Source organism: Podarcis vaucheri, assembly GCF_965113315.1.
Source record: "Podarcis vaucheri genome assembly, chromosome: 2".
NCBI lineage: Eukaryota > Metazoa > Chordata > Lepidosauria > Squamata > Lacertidae > Podarcis > Podarcis vaucheri.
In genome coordinates this window covers 63,725,828-63,739,997 of record NC_138760.1, presented here as the reverse complement: position 1 = coordinate 63,739,997, position 14,170 = coordinate 63,725,828, and the positions used below count along the sequence as shown (strand labels likewise).

At 43.7% G+C, this 14,170-nt stretch overlaps 1 long non-coding RNA gene across 1 annotated transcript; it reads right to left on the bottom strand.

Annotated features, from left to right (window-relative positions):
* Positions 1-7,052: 7,052 nt before the first annotated feature.
* LOC309525945 lies at positions 7,053-13,558 on the bottom strand. Its single transcript, XR_014216597.1, has 2 exons — positions 13,201-13,558; positions 7,053-9,195 (listed from the first exon to the last, which is right to left on the bottom strand). It is a non-coding gene; the product is annotated as an uncharacterized lncRNA (long non-coding RNA).
* Between the last annotated feature and the right edge of the window lie 612 nt (positions 13,559-14,170).

Here is a 14,170-nt window from a genome sequence, read left to right as displayed (position 1 = left end):
AGCCTTTTTCCCTGTCTCTCGCCGCCGCTCAAACCCAGAGACAGGATAATAAATGGAAGCTGCGTGGGCTTATAGGCTGCTGTATACATTTGAATAAATTGACTTAATTCTACCTGTCCCATATATTTATGTCTATCACCTGGGGAAAGCAGAGCAAAGACTCCCAGTTCAGACAGAAAGCAGGCCTGTTAAGATTTTCTAGTCCGTTTACATGAGGCTTCTTATCCTGGCCCCTTCAAGCATGGGAACAATTCATTCAGAGGTGAGGACCATTTAGTCACTATGCAAGATCTGGAGTTAGCTCCCTTAGCTGTATAGCAAGCAGTGGTGGCTGCAAGCATGGAAATGTTTATCTTATTTCACAAGATTTACGTACTGCTTGACTGTAATAAAACCTCAAAGAATGAAACGGTAAAGTTTTAAACTACAGTGGTACCTCAGGTTACAGACACTTCAGGTTACAGATGTTTCAGGTTACAGACTCCACTAACCCAGAAATAGTACCTCAGGTTAAGAACTTTGCTTCAGGATGAGAACAGAAATCGCGCAGTGATGATGCAGCAGCAGCAGCAGGAGGCCCCATTAGCTAAAGTGGTACCTTAGGTTAAGAACAGTTTCATGTTAAGAACGGACCTCCAGAACAAATTAAGTTCTTAACCCGAGGTACCACTGTATTTAAAATATTCAAAAAACAATTAAAATGAATGATAAGCTAAAAACCAGATTAAAATGCTTCTCAACGTTCTACTTCTCTTGATAAGCTTGCCTAAAGAAAAATGTTGAAAAGAGCACAGTGAAGGTGCCTGCCTGGTTGTCAAGTGGCAGGGAGATCCAAATAGTGGGAGCTGCCATATTAAAACATATACAGAATGAGTATTATGTGGCACCTGTAACAAAGCCAGTTCCACAGATTGAAGTGGTCAAGTGGGCATATATGAGGTAAGGCAGAGATAAATTGCCAGGTTGGCAGAAGCTGGGACAGAGCAACAGGAGTTCACCACCGTCATATGGATAGTAATAGGAACACGCTAAACTTGGCCCAGTAGCAAATAAATAGGCAGCCAGTTCATATCTCTGAGCAGGTGTTATATGACGACAGGTTCTCGCTCCTGTCAGGAATTACGCTGCAGCCTTCTGCACCAAGTGTGGCTCCTGGATCAAGCTTAAGGGAAGCCCCACACATAGTGCATTGCGGTAACCCAGTCCTGAAGTAGCCGATGCATGAACTACAGGGGCAAGTCTTTCCTGGTCCAGAGATAGCCATAGCTGTTGCATCAGTCACAGATAGCAAAAGGCACTTCTAGGCACTGAGGCTACCTGGGCCTCCCTCCAGGGACACAGCTGGATCCAGCAGCACTCCCAGGCTGCAAACGTGCTCCTTCGGGGGGGGAGTGCAGCCCCACCCAGAGTAGGTAATGGACCAATTTCTCGGACATGGGAACGACTCGCCCACAATGCCTCCGTCTTGCCAGAATTCAAGCTTCGCTTGTTTTTCCTCATGCTTTTCATCACTGTGTCCAGGGCACCAGTCCAGGCACTCGACAGCCTCTCCCAATTCAGATGTTGTGGAGAAACAGAGCTGAGTTTCACCCGCATGCTGTTGGCACCTTGTCCCAAATCTCCTAATGACCGCTCCCAGTGGCTTCATATAGATATTAAATAGCACTGAAGATAAGGCAGCATGAGAGAAGGGAGTGGATTGGTCAAGATCAGGTCTTGCACACTCACAGAGAGAACCTCCCTATGCTCTTGCCCGTTGCAGTTTGTTAGGCGGAAACGTTTGGTTAAAGCACTTTCTAGGTCAAAGGTTGCAGGTTACAGAGGGAGTGTTCCTGTTGTCGGCTTGTTTTTCTCATACTTTTACTGTAACCCAGGGAATGTGTGTGTGTGCTCCGAGTTTTTATTGTTTCTTCGCATATTTTTCTTCATAAACTCTTTTTTAAAACAAAAAAGTGGCCGGGTTCCCTATCCCAGCCGATTGCTTTCGCCTCTCTCATGGCCCCTCTCCCACCTGCACCAATGAAATAGTTCGAGAAGTGTGTGCAGATGTGCGGACGGAACGATAAACATGCGACATTCTGCAGACAGATAGAAGACAACAGCAATCAAATAGCAGAGCCAAGTTTTCATGCACTTTGGAATCAAAACCTGAAGTGAATTCCAAGTTGCCTTAAAGAGGCCCAATTGGGTCCACAATGGCAGGAAATAAAATTGGAAAACAGCCAGGTGCTTATCCCCAAGATACTTATTTCGTCCCACATTTGCTCAGTTCATATCTTAAGGCAGCCTTACCTAAGGTGGTGTCAACCATATGTCATTGGACTTCATTTCCCATCAGCCCCACCCAGCAATGACCAGTGGTGAGAGATGAGACCATTGCGTTCCAACGGATCTGGAGGGCCCCAGTTTAAAGACGGCTGGTTTGTGGAATTAGTCCTGAGCTGGATTGGTCAAGTCTAAACTTAACTGTCAGAGTAGATGGAAGGTTCCTGTGGGTGCCACCATTTTAGTTCCTTCTGGCTTGTAATGTGAAATTAATTGTTTTTAAATGCTGATTGCTCCACTGTCTATGCCTGTCTGGTGAGCTAATGTCCAGCAGTTCTTCCATGCAAGAACTTCCAAAACTTGAAATCTTCCACATTCTCCCCAAAATGGCATTGGTGAAAGATTACATCTGAGGTTGTTGAGGGTTTGGACTTCTAACATGACATATCTATTCTCAATTGGCTGGAACTAAGTCAACTCATGACCCACTTGTTTTGATGACAGCAATTATGATGTCAATGTTTATTTGGGGAAAGGGTTGAGAGAAATAAAAGACCCCCCATTTTACTCAGTGGTTGAACATACATGCTTCACATAATCACTATAATTGCACCCACAATCAGGAATAAAGAGACAGGACTCGGGTATAGGGTTGATTAAGGGCCACAACTTTACATAATTTACAACAATTAAGCTGTGTGGGCATATCTGAAGCAAGGGATGGCCTTGCCACTTTTTCCTAACCTGCATTCTTTGAGCACACAAATCCTGCCCTGAGAGCAAGTGCCTTGCCAACCCCCTCCTGCTTGAGGGAGACCCTCTCAAGTCTCCATTCCCCTCAAGCCCCATTACTTTAGGGGTATGGTTTGAGTGGGTCTCAAAGGGGGTCCTTTCTCTGCTCCATATAGTCCCATAGCCCTTTAGGGCAAGCCTCAGAATCCCCTCTCCACTGCCTCCGGGTGTTCACCATTAGTCCTAATTCTGTTTTAATTCGTGCACAACCCTGCTATGTAAAAGGGGCAAGCCTCTTCACAACTGGCTGGACACACTTTCAGGCCACACTTGAAAATATAATTGCCCTTATTGGAGAGGTATATACCACCACACCTGTGTGGTAATTTATCCTGCTGGTTTCGAGGAGAAGAACTAATTTGATAATAGCCTCGCCTTTGTAGAATACAAAACAACAACACCTTAAAATCATTATATTAGGATTGTTTTCATTTCATTTGTGGTAATTATATGTGGGCAGACATATATTTGCATAGCAAATGCCACCTTCTCTTTGCTTCTGTGACAGTATTTGTCAGGAAAGTGGTGCTCACAACACGGTCAGGAGGATGAAAACAATGGTGTTATTTTAGCACACTACAAGATCAGGCTGAGATTATATAAGTTTAATGAAATATGAGTGGCGATGGATCAAGAGTGAGATACAATAAAAAGACAAACAGGTACAGAACAGTGAACACCACTCCTGGTGTGGAATGGGGAAATGGCAATCCCAGTGACCAGTACAGCAGTAACATCATAAATAGCCATGATTTGGAGGAAGAAAGTTCAATCGGTGGACTCATAAAAACACAGGAAGAGCCCTGTTGAATCTAGCCAAAAGGCTCATCTAGTCCAGTATTCTGCTCTCACTGTGGCTAAGCAGAGGCCTGTGTGAAGCCCTTTGGTTCAAAAATGCGGGAAATGGTTTTTGTAGCATATAAACAAGGAACCCAGCAGTCTTATAAGATGTGTCCTTTGTGCCTAATTTTAGCAGAGTGCTTTGCATTTTTAAACTTGTCTGTGGACTGTTTCACACTGTATCTCTCACTTGGTGAGTTGTGTTTGCTGTGGTTTTTGCTTCAATGTGATAACATTACCACATGCACGTCAAGGAAAAAGGGATGCTGAGTCATGTTCGTTTCTGCAGAATTGGAGAATGGATATAGCTGCCAACAGTTTAACAAGTACAGCTCCTGATAAGATCTTTATCACTACACCTGAAAGCAGAAATTGCTAACCTCAGTTTATTTAATCTTCTGCAAACTCTTCTAAGCAGTTCCTCTATGTGTTTTTTTTCCTTTGAAATTGTTAGAAAGGAATGTTTTATTACCTACTGACTGTGATATGCAAATCAGAATCAGTTATTCTAAACTATATCGAAGTGGCATAATGGTGTGCAGAAAATGGTATCACAGTGATTTATCTTACATTGCTTGCAGGCTTCTCGTGTGAAATTAAGTAGAAGTAATCTGGAGTTTCAGGATGTGGGTGGCACTGTGGGTTAAACCACAGAGCCTAGGACTTGCAGATCATAAGGTCGGCGGCTCGAATCCACGCAACGGAGTGAGCTCCCATTGCTTGGTCCCTGCTCCTGCCTACCTAGCAGTTTGAAAGCACGTCAAAGTGCAAGTAGATAAATAGGTACCGCTCTTGCGGAAAGGTAAACGGCATTTCCGTGCGCTGCTCTGGTTCGCCAGAAGCGGCTTAGTCATGCTGCCCACATGACCCAGAAGCTGTATGCCAGCTCGCTCAGCCAATAAAGCGAGATGAGTGCTGCAACCCCAGAGTCGGTCACGACTGGACCTAATGGTCAGGGGTCTCTTTACCCTTACTAATATGGAGCTTCAGTGGCAAGGATGAAACTATGGCCTTCCTGGTGAAATGGCCAGCAATGGGGTGGACATGGGGGAAAGGCCCACACATTGCTGGAATCCCTGATGCATCTATATGAGTATAGAGATCCACTAGGGCTGCCATTCATCTAGATTCTCCCGGGGGAAATCATGCTTTTTTGTGTGTGTTTTCATAAAGAAAAGCTCAACAACTTTTGGGGAGTCCTGTTGTTTACTTTTTGAAATATGGCAACCCTAAGATCCACTGCAGCGTGTGAGAGAAAAGCTTGTGAGGAAACGTACCATGAACCCTTTCCTTCTATGTTAGAGCTGGAAAATGAGAAGGATCAACCTGGAAATTAGGTAGCCAGCCTCCATTCACCAGCTATGTTCAAGGAGTAATGATTCCAAATACTGTACCAGTTGCTGGAAACCAAGGGAGGGGCGTGTGATCTTGACTTCATGTTCTGCTCCCTGGTTTCCCACAGGCATCTAGTTGGCCATTGCAAGAACAGGATGTTGGACCAGAAAAGCCATTGGCCTTATCCAACAGGCTCTTTTTGTGTTCTTACATGCTCATACGTCAAGTCCATAGCGGCCCATTTCATCCCTAATGCCCTCAACCCAGATGCTGCAGATGTTCCACAGCTTTTTCTCAAGGCAGAATAATGAAGGCAACGACCACTTAAAAGTAAAATCATGCTTCAAATTAATCTCAGTGCAACTTGGTTTCACTGTTGATGAATGGGAGGGATATGATGTGGTGTGAACATGATTTTCAAAGAATCCCAGTTCTACTGACAACTGTGTTTTAACAGCCAATGCTGGCAAACAGATGCAGGAAGTTCTGAGGAACAACTGAATGAATACGAAACTTCCAAAATGCCATTTTAAAAGTTACACTATACAAATAAAGCATGCTTTATTAATTCCTCCCTAGGAGAGAGAAAAGGGGCAAGGGCCCAGCCAGACAGCCATTTCAAGTTTTCTGTCGTTGTGTGGAAAGGGAAGGTTTCCAAGCAGTCGGATCCAGGGGGTAAATATTTCTAACCCCCAATATGGGAAACAGTAAATTCCAAGCATGAAAGCCCCATTCATCTAATATGTCATTTCAGCAAGTTCTGGTTGTTCATCTTCTCATGTTTTGGAAACACCGTGAAAGCATCTCTGTTTTCACTTTTTTCCAGAGTTATTCAAGAAGTGTGGAATGCACCCAATATAAGGAAATCAAGATAAGTCAGACCAGTGGGAATTAAACAGTGTTGTTGCTTTACATAATTGTCTGTAGTGGAGCAACTTGTCCTCTTAAGGCCACCACTCAGAGCACACGTGAATTGTAACTCTGCAGTTTGCCTGCCTTCTTCTACATGCTGATGGCTCCAAGTAGTTTTGGGCACAGTGTGATACTTTTGATTTTTAACAGCAATGCTCTGTTGGCAAGCAACTTTTGAAACTTTGAGAATCTGCCGCATGGTTTGTCATACAAAACTGGGAGCAGGTGGTGTGTGTGTGTGTGTGTGTGTGTGTTGAAAGTCAAAAGTCCAACTTGAAGAATCCAACCTCCTGAGTGCACCTAATGATGGGGGCCTTTATTTTGTCATGCACACTTTTGCTTATTTTGCCTGAGATGAAACTCTTTGTATCTGTACTTCCTTACTCTAAGTTACAGTAATTGATGTGAATTGCTTTATGACTTTGTTCCGTGAGAGCTGAATTTCTATGGTTACTGGACATGCATAAACATCTAGGCTATCTCTCAAGCAAAATATGCCTTTTAAAACACACACACACACACCTGTGAATGTGAGCTATAAAGGGCAGAATCTGCCATGTGCGCAGAGCTTATATGGAGATAAATCATCCTATCACAAAAGTGAACCGTGCTACAACTATGGCTCTAACTACAAAAAAGATACATTTGTTCAGTTTAATATCTGCCTCACCATACCCAAAAGGATCTGGATGGATTATATAACATTAAAGTGGTGAGAAATAAGAAGCAAAAATATACACCCTGAAACAAATTGCAGTGTTCATCCACTCATTCATTTCTAAACCTCTTAATATTTTACAAATCTCTAAGCCAGGTACCATACAAAATCGAATAACCTTCATGCATTGCTTATCACAATTACAGTCTCCTGTGTAGCTGTGAGCATTAACGGTAGCCAGATCTGTGTGGCACAGAAAGCCACAGCATGACCTGCTGGTGAAGGTCTTTTCATGGTTCCGGAAGCACCATAAACTGAAGCAGATGTTGAAGGTTATTCTTCCTCTACTGTACTTCTAAAAAGGTCCAGGTGATGTTGAACCCTATTTGGTTTCACACTTCATTCTTCCCCATGAATAATATTGTGTAGTTCTTCAAGGTGACCCGTTGTTACCTGGATTTGGCCCTGTGAGTCAATACTCTCCTGTATTCTACCTTTGTTCCTATCGTCTTGTGCTCATCTGGTGAGCAATGGACAGAATGGTCTGTGTAGTGATGGCTGGCTCTAAGTAGTCCCTGAAATTAAGCTTCCCCCATATGTCCAAGAGGACCACAATCACTCTGGAATACCAGCTTGGCCCACAACCACCACCAAGGCAATCCTGCCGCCTTTTTGCAGTTGCAACGTTTGTTACTGCAGACTTGCCCAACATTGCCAATGACTGTAGGGGATTTTATTTTTTAGGGGGGGGGACAGATGGGATCTCCTCCCTGAACTCACAGTGCCAAAGTTGAGCATGGTTCTCAGGAGCAGTAGAAGGTTCAGCTTTGCAGGGAATCCTTCTCCAAGAACATTCTTTCCCAAACATTTACAGGGGAAATATTAGGCAGGAGGTGATGATACTGAAGCACAGCTGGATGCTTTGCATAATGCACCAAACTTCTGCTGCTCAAAAGGACTACTGGGAGAAAAGGTGAGCTCTTTCCAGCAGTGCATGGAGTATCATACATTTAGAAAACACAGCAAATGATTATTTTTTTAAAGTTCAAAACTGGAAGTTACAGCTTTCTGTGGAACCATTTGTCCACCTGCACACCACCCGTAAGAAGGCATAAAATGATGGATATTGTCTGTCCTGCATAAAAAACTGGGAATGTGAAGTATCATCAATTCTCAATTTTCAGGGCTTTCAACCTTCAATTTTCAGGGTTTTCAAGAAATCAGAGGCTCGCTAGCAACACTGTGGCTAACATTTGCCCCTTCCATAGATGTGGGACAGCTGTGGTTGTAGGACAGTGACGTATGGATAATGGAGAATTAATGGAGGTACAGGGTGCTCACTCTCCACATTAAGCAACAGTGTGGATGGATTCTAAGGTCTTAATCTAGCTCACATAACTTTTTTTCAAGTCTGGATTTCTTTTTCAAGTCTGGATAAGTAGAGTGATTTTAGATATTGAGCAAGGGAGGAGAGATGGTGCACTGCTAAGTAGAATGGATAAAATATACAAAGTACAGTAATATAGTAATATAGTACAGAAGGCACTGGTTGAGAGTTAAGTACAAGAAGAAAAATAAATGGATTTTTTTACTCGACAGCATTTTGGTAAGAAGAAATTAAATATTGGCATGTTGCATTTCCTGCATTCTGGGGTCACAAAACCCTTAGCAGGTAGAGAACAAGTAAGCCATTGGTTGTATTAGCATGGCCAGAGATGTATTTTGCAAATGTGTGAAACTGAAGCAAGCTGAAGTCATATGTGTTGGCTGAAGGAGATTTGTTGCCGTGTCTTCTTAGAACAATATCCTATACCTCAAGGTTATTTCTAGTTACTCCTTGCACGGGCAGGCACCGTCATTGACTTAGAGGCACAATAAATTCACATCAGACTGCAAGTACGGCGATTCAAAGTGGCAGGGGCCAACAAGTCCCTTAGCAACGCAGCTTTAATGAAACCGTGATGACAGATGATGGCAGCTATGATCTTTGCACAATTATACGGGTTTCATGTGCCTCATCGCTGAGAGAGGACTTTTTCCCTTTCCTCATTTCTCTTCTTCCCTGGACGTTTGGTTTGGTTTTAAATAGCTTGATTATGACATCAGCTTATTGTGTACACTTTTGCCAGATCATAATCGGTCTGTGGTTGCTTATGATGGATGCTCCTGCTTTGCATTCCCCATTGGCACCTCAGTGCACAACCCAGTAAGACTGGGAACCAAACAACGCCTTCAGCCACTCTGCAGGCTCAAATGAGTGCCCTCGGTCACATGACCCATTGCACCAAGCCTCTATTCATTCGCTAAGCCGTGTCTCGTCTGCTCAGTGGTTTAATTTTCACCACTGGGGTGCCGCAGCCAAGAAACCTGAGGACAAACTCTGAAAAGAAAAGCTGAAAAGAATGTTTAATGAGAATAAATGTTCGGCCCGTCATCCATCTCAATGAGGGAGACAAACAGGGTATTTTTCTTTTTATCTATTCTGAAATTTGTATGGTGCTTTTCTTCCCAGGGAAAACCGTGGCAGCCGAGGGTAAGTGATACAGACTACGACTCAATCACTGTCCGGTATCATCCGTGAGAACAACAACCCCAAAACAAAAGCAAGTGGTGCCAACATCTGTCAATATCAAGCAGGTGAAAAAAGCACTGGGCTGGCGGATGGACATAGCTCTGCTTCCTGGGTTAGGAATGAACATAGTACTTACAAAACCTATCCAAAAGGGAGAGGATCTGGGAAACCAACATTTGCACTAAGCAGGGCGCTGTGCAGACTCACCACACCACCAGTGCAACCAGAAGCTGCACCTAACCACCTCCATGGATGAGCCCATAAGCAGAGTTCCTCCACATAAGAGTGATCATGGGCCAACAGGACCCACATTCCTAAATGGAGGCACTCCGCATGCGTATGTTAGTACATGTGTACAGCATCTTCCCATGTGTGTCAAAAGCAGGCTGGGGGTTTCCAAGGCATGGTGTATCCCTGCATCCATGCAATCCCCTTAACACATGGACTTAATGCAGGTGGAGAGACTTCACACGAAGGGAAATGAATTGGGGAGGAGGGTTTTTACCCAATTCGCAACTGTGTGGGGTTCACATGCTTGGAACCGAGTCATGCGATTGGTCCATCTGGCCACACAGAGGCTCTTGAGTTCTCCCACAGCCCTGTGTAGAGATACCAAGGGACCTTCTGCATGCATAGCAGATGCTCTGCCACTGAGCTTCAGCTCTGGACTGAGTTGCCAAATCAATGTATCAGTTCCTTTCCAGGCTGCTTTTCATAAAGATATGAAAAGTCCAATGTGTTTAGCAGGCTTTTGCAGGAGTTGGGATGCTTCTGCTTTTAGTGAATATTCTATTTTATTCCTAGTGTGTGCTTTTTACAGCTTTGTTGGGTTTTTTTAATGGTTTTCCATGGCCTATGATTTTCATTACTGTATGTTACCTTGATCCTTCTTAGAGAGGTGGAATATAAATGGATTTAATAACTGGGGAAGGGTTGGCATGATCTGTAGCAGATATATCACCTGGAAGAAAGCAGTCTGGCATAGGCCTGATATGGCTCTTTGAAGTCAGAGCAAACCATATTTCCAGCTATATTGGAATACAGAAACAAGGAGGTGTGTGATCCCCAATGTTAAAAACTTATCCAATTGGATATTTATCATGATATTTAAAAAGTTATCTTGAACTCTCAAGGAAAAAAAAGGATTTAAAAAATAAACAAAGAAATACAAATGGTGCTTACTTTGAAAGCTTCCTTCTAAAGGGCTATTTCTCGTTTATGTTAGGGTCACCTGCACAAATACATTTCAAGCATACGGCTTCCCCAAAGAATCATAGGAACTGTAGATTGTTAAGGGTGTTGAGAATTGCTGCTCTGTGAGGGGATAAACTACAGTTCCCAGGTTTCTTTGGGGGGGAGCCATGTGCTTGAAATGTATGTTGTGGGTGTTGAGTGCGAAAGGCAAACGTGAACTTGGCTCCAGGGGTGATCCAAAGGCACTTCTACTTGCTCATGGCTGCCTCCCTGAACTCTGAAGATTTCCTTGTCCCATTCTGGCCCTCCGTGCCCCACCCCAGACTTTCCCAGAGGGTCTCTTAAACCTAGAGAATTTTGGTGGGGCGTAGAATAGGACCTCTGCACAGAGAGAGAGCCAGGAAATGCCCTCTACACATGCATTGTTCTGCCCATGCATCTCTGAACCCAATCCACTGGTGTTAATCTGTGGTTTATAATAAGCACCACAATGACCCATAACCCAGTTTCTCTCCTCAAAGCCCCAGTGAATTCATACAGTAGATTCATCTGCTCTCACTTCACACCCTAAACCCTTATCCCAATTAGCTTAAAAAAACAACAACCGCTTTGTGAATTTTTGAATCACTTCTTTCCCAAGCAACTGCCTTAAAATCTTCTAAGGCTACTAGCTTAGAGCTTTTCATGACCCTCTTTTGGTTTGGTTTGGTGTGTTGTTGTTTTTAAAATAAATAATAGTGGCAATAAAAGGACTTTAAAAAGAAAAGCTATTTAAGTAGGTGAGCTTCAGTAGAGCAGCTCATCGGATGTTTCTCATTTGGCATGTTTACTGCCATATCCTGCAACTTGCGAGCGCTTGTTCCTGTGTGGCACACACATACACACGCACACACAAGCATTTGATGGTACACAAGAAGCACGTCTTGGGAAGGAAACAAACACATAGATTTTCATTAGCAAAGCCTCAAGGATATTCAGGATGTTCCAAGCATGTCAGCAGCACGTCTCACATGAATGGTATATAACATGCTGGAGGAGGGGGAGAAACGGATGCATTGTTCAGCATATTCACTGTGCGTGTGGTATGCATGTACTGCTTAACCTGCCAACACCCAGACTTTGGAAACAAGACCGGATGCGAGCTCAACGCAAGGGGGGAGAAATCATATTAATGGAACAAATTTACAAGGACTTGGGTCATTCTTCTGGTTTGGTTTTGCTAGGTATGCATTTGTTAGCTAATGGGGGACTGATCACAACCACCTCCTTCCAGGTTCTGCATTTACTAACAGAGACCAGGATCATCGCTTCCCATAAAGGCCTGCTTTATATAAATATGAAAATTCCACCCCTTTAGCACCACAAATTGCAACCGAGGGTGAAAACAGGGCATATAATTCAGCATTCTACAAAATGAGATCAAGGCTGCGCTCTGGAACAATGAGATCCTTTGAAATCGGGAGTGTAGAAGATGAGGAAATGCGGGAGATAGCAAGGACGATACCTACATTACACTGTTGGCGTGTGTCTGCACTTGCAAATCTATAAGATGTCAAGGACAAAGAGATACATTCATTAAAAGACTTTTAAAGGCTGGGGGCATGTTTTGTTGCTCCCCACCAACAATGTGCTCAAATATATTTCATTTGAATAGCAGTCAGTTATTGCAGGGTGTTTCATTCAAGCTTGATTTACTCATGCAGTTGGTGGTGCAATGGCTGTTGCGTTTGTGCTGCTCTACAAACTGCCACCCATGTGACATACACACACACACACACACACACACATATATATATATCTCTTGGCAGTACGATGCTAAAATAGCCGGAGTCACGCAAGGAGTTGCTTCACTGCGTAACCTGGCTGTGATTGTGCAAGCCTTTCTAGCCAGTGCCAGGACTCTGAATAGATATGTGAACTGGGTCTTGTATTGATACAGGTACCATAGAAAACTGTGTCAATAGGTAGTCAGACTGTTGGTCTACCAAGCAGTTAGTTTCTAGCTCAGCACAGTCTACACTGACTGGGAGTGACTCTCCAGGGTTTCAGGGCAAGAGGGTATCCCAGCCCTACCTGGAGATGCAAGGGATTGTCTTGCATCTGGGACTTTCTGAATGACAAGCAGATGCTCTACCACTGAGCTATAGACTTGCCCTAAGAAAGGGCCCTTCCCTTCCCTATTAAATCTTGAGAAGCTGCATCACTAGTTCCAGAATAATTAAGGAAAGAAATACAGGCAGAGAAGCTAATGAGTACCAAATAAATCTTGAAACCAGAAAAAGTCCCACGCCGAGGCCTAAAGCCACACTTCCAAGAGAAAAGTTAATGAATTCAAAGTTAATTTATGGCAAATTTGAAAGCAACCATTTATGGGAATCCCATCGGTGCCCTTGCACTTATGGAAGGGATTTAGATTTGGCAGAAGCATCCACTATTGGAAGAGTAATAGAATCATAGAAATGTGTGGGTAGGAAGGGACCCTGAGAGTCATCTAGTTCAACCCCCTGAAAGGGAAGAATTTCAACTAAGGCAGCTATGACAGGTGGCCATCCAACCTCTGCTTGAAAACCTCCAAGGAAGGAGAGCCCACCATCTCCCAAGGGAGACCGTTCCACTGCTGAACAGCTCTTACCATCTGAAAGTTCTTCCTGATGTTTAGTCGGAATCTCCTTTCTTGTAACTTGAGTCCATCAGTTTGGGTCCTACCCTCAGCGCAGGACAAACCAAGCTTGCCCCATCTTCCATGTGACAGCCCTTCAGATAGTTGAGGATGGCTACTATATCTCCTCTCAGTGTCCTCTCCATGAGGCTAAACATATCCAACTCTCTCAACTACTCCTCATATGGCTTGCTTTCCCAACACTTTATCGTCTTGGTCACCCTCCTCTGCACACATTCCAGCTTGTCAACATTCTTCTTAAATTATGACACCCAGAACTGGACACAGTACAGAACAGAGTGGATTGCTCCCCTTGTCCTGGACACCATAATTCTGTTGCTGCAGTCTAGGATAGCATCATTTTTTAATTTTTTTAATTATTTTTTTGCTGCTGTTGATTCATGTTAAGCTTGTGGTCCACTCCCGGCATGTTAAGCTTGTGGTGTACTCCCAGCAAGCCAGGTGTCCGCCATCTTATATTTGTCCAGCTCGTTCTTCCTGCCTAAGTGTTGAATCTTACATTTGTCCCTACTGAAATTTATTTTGTTAGTTTTGTCCCAGTTCTCCAATTTGTTAAGTTCATCTTGAGTCCTGATTCTGTCTTCTCTAATATTGGCTACCTTTCCCAGTTTGGTGTTATCTGCAAATTAGATGAGTACCCCCTCAGTACAGTGGTACCTCAGGTTAAGAACTTAATTCATTTTGAAGGTCCGTTCTTAACCTGAAACCGTTCTTAACCTGAGGTACCACTTTAGCTAATGGGACCTCCTGCAGCTGCTGCTGTGCCGCCACTGCACGATTTCTGTTCTCATCCTGAAGCAAAGTTCTTGACCTGAGGTACTATTTCTGGGTTAGCGGAGTCTGTAACCTGAAGTGTCTGTAACCTGAAGTGTCTGTAACCCAAGGTACCACTGTACTTTCATCCAAGTCATTTATAAAGATG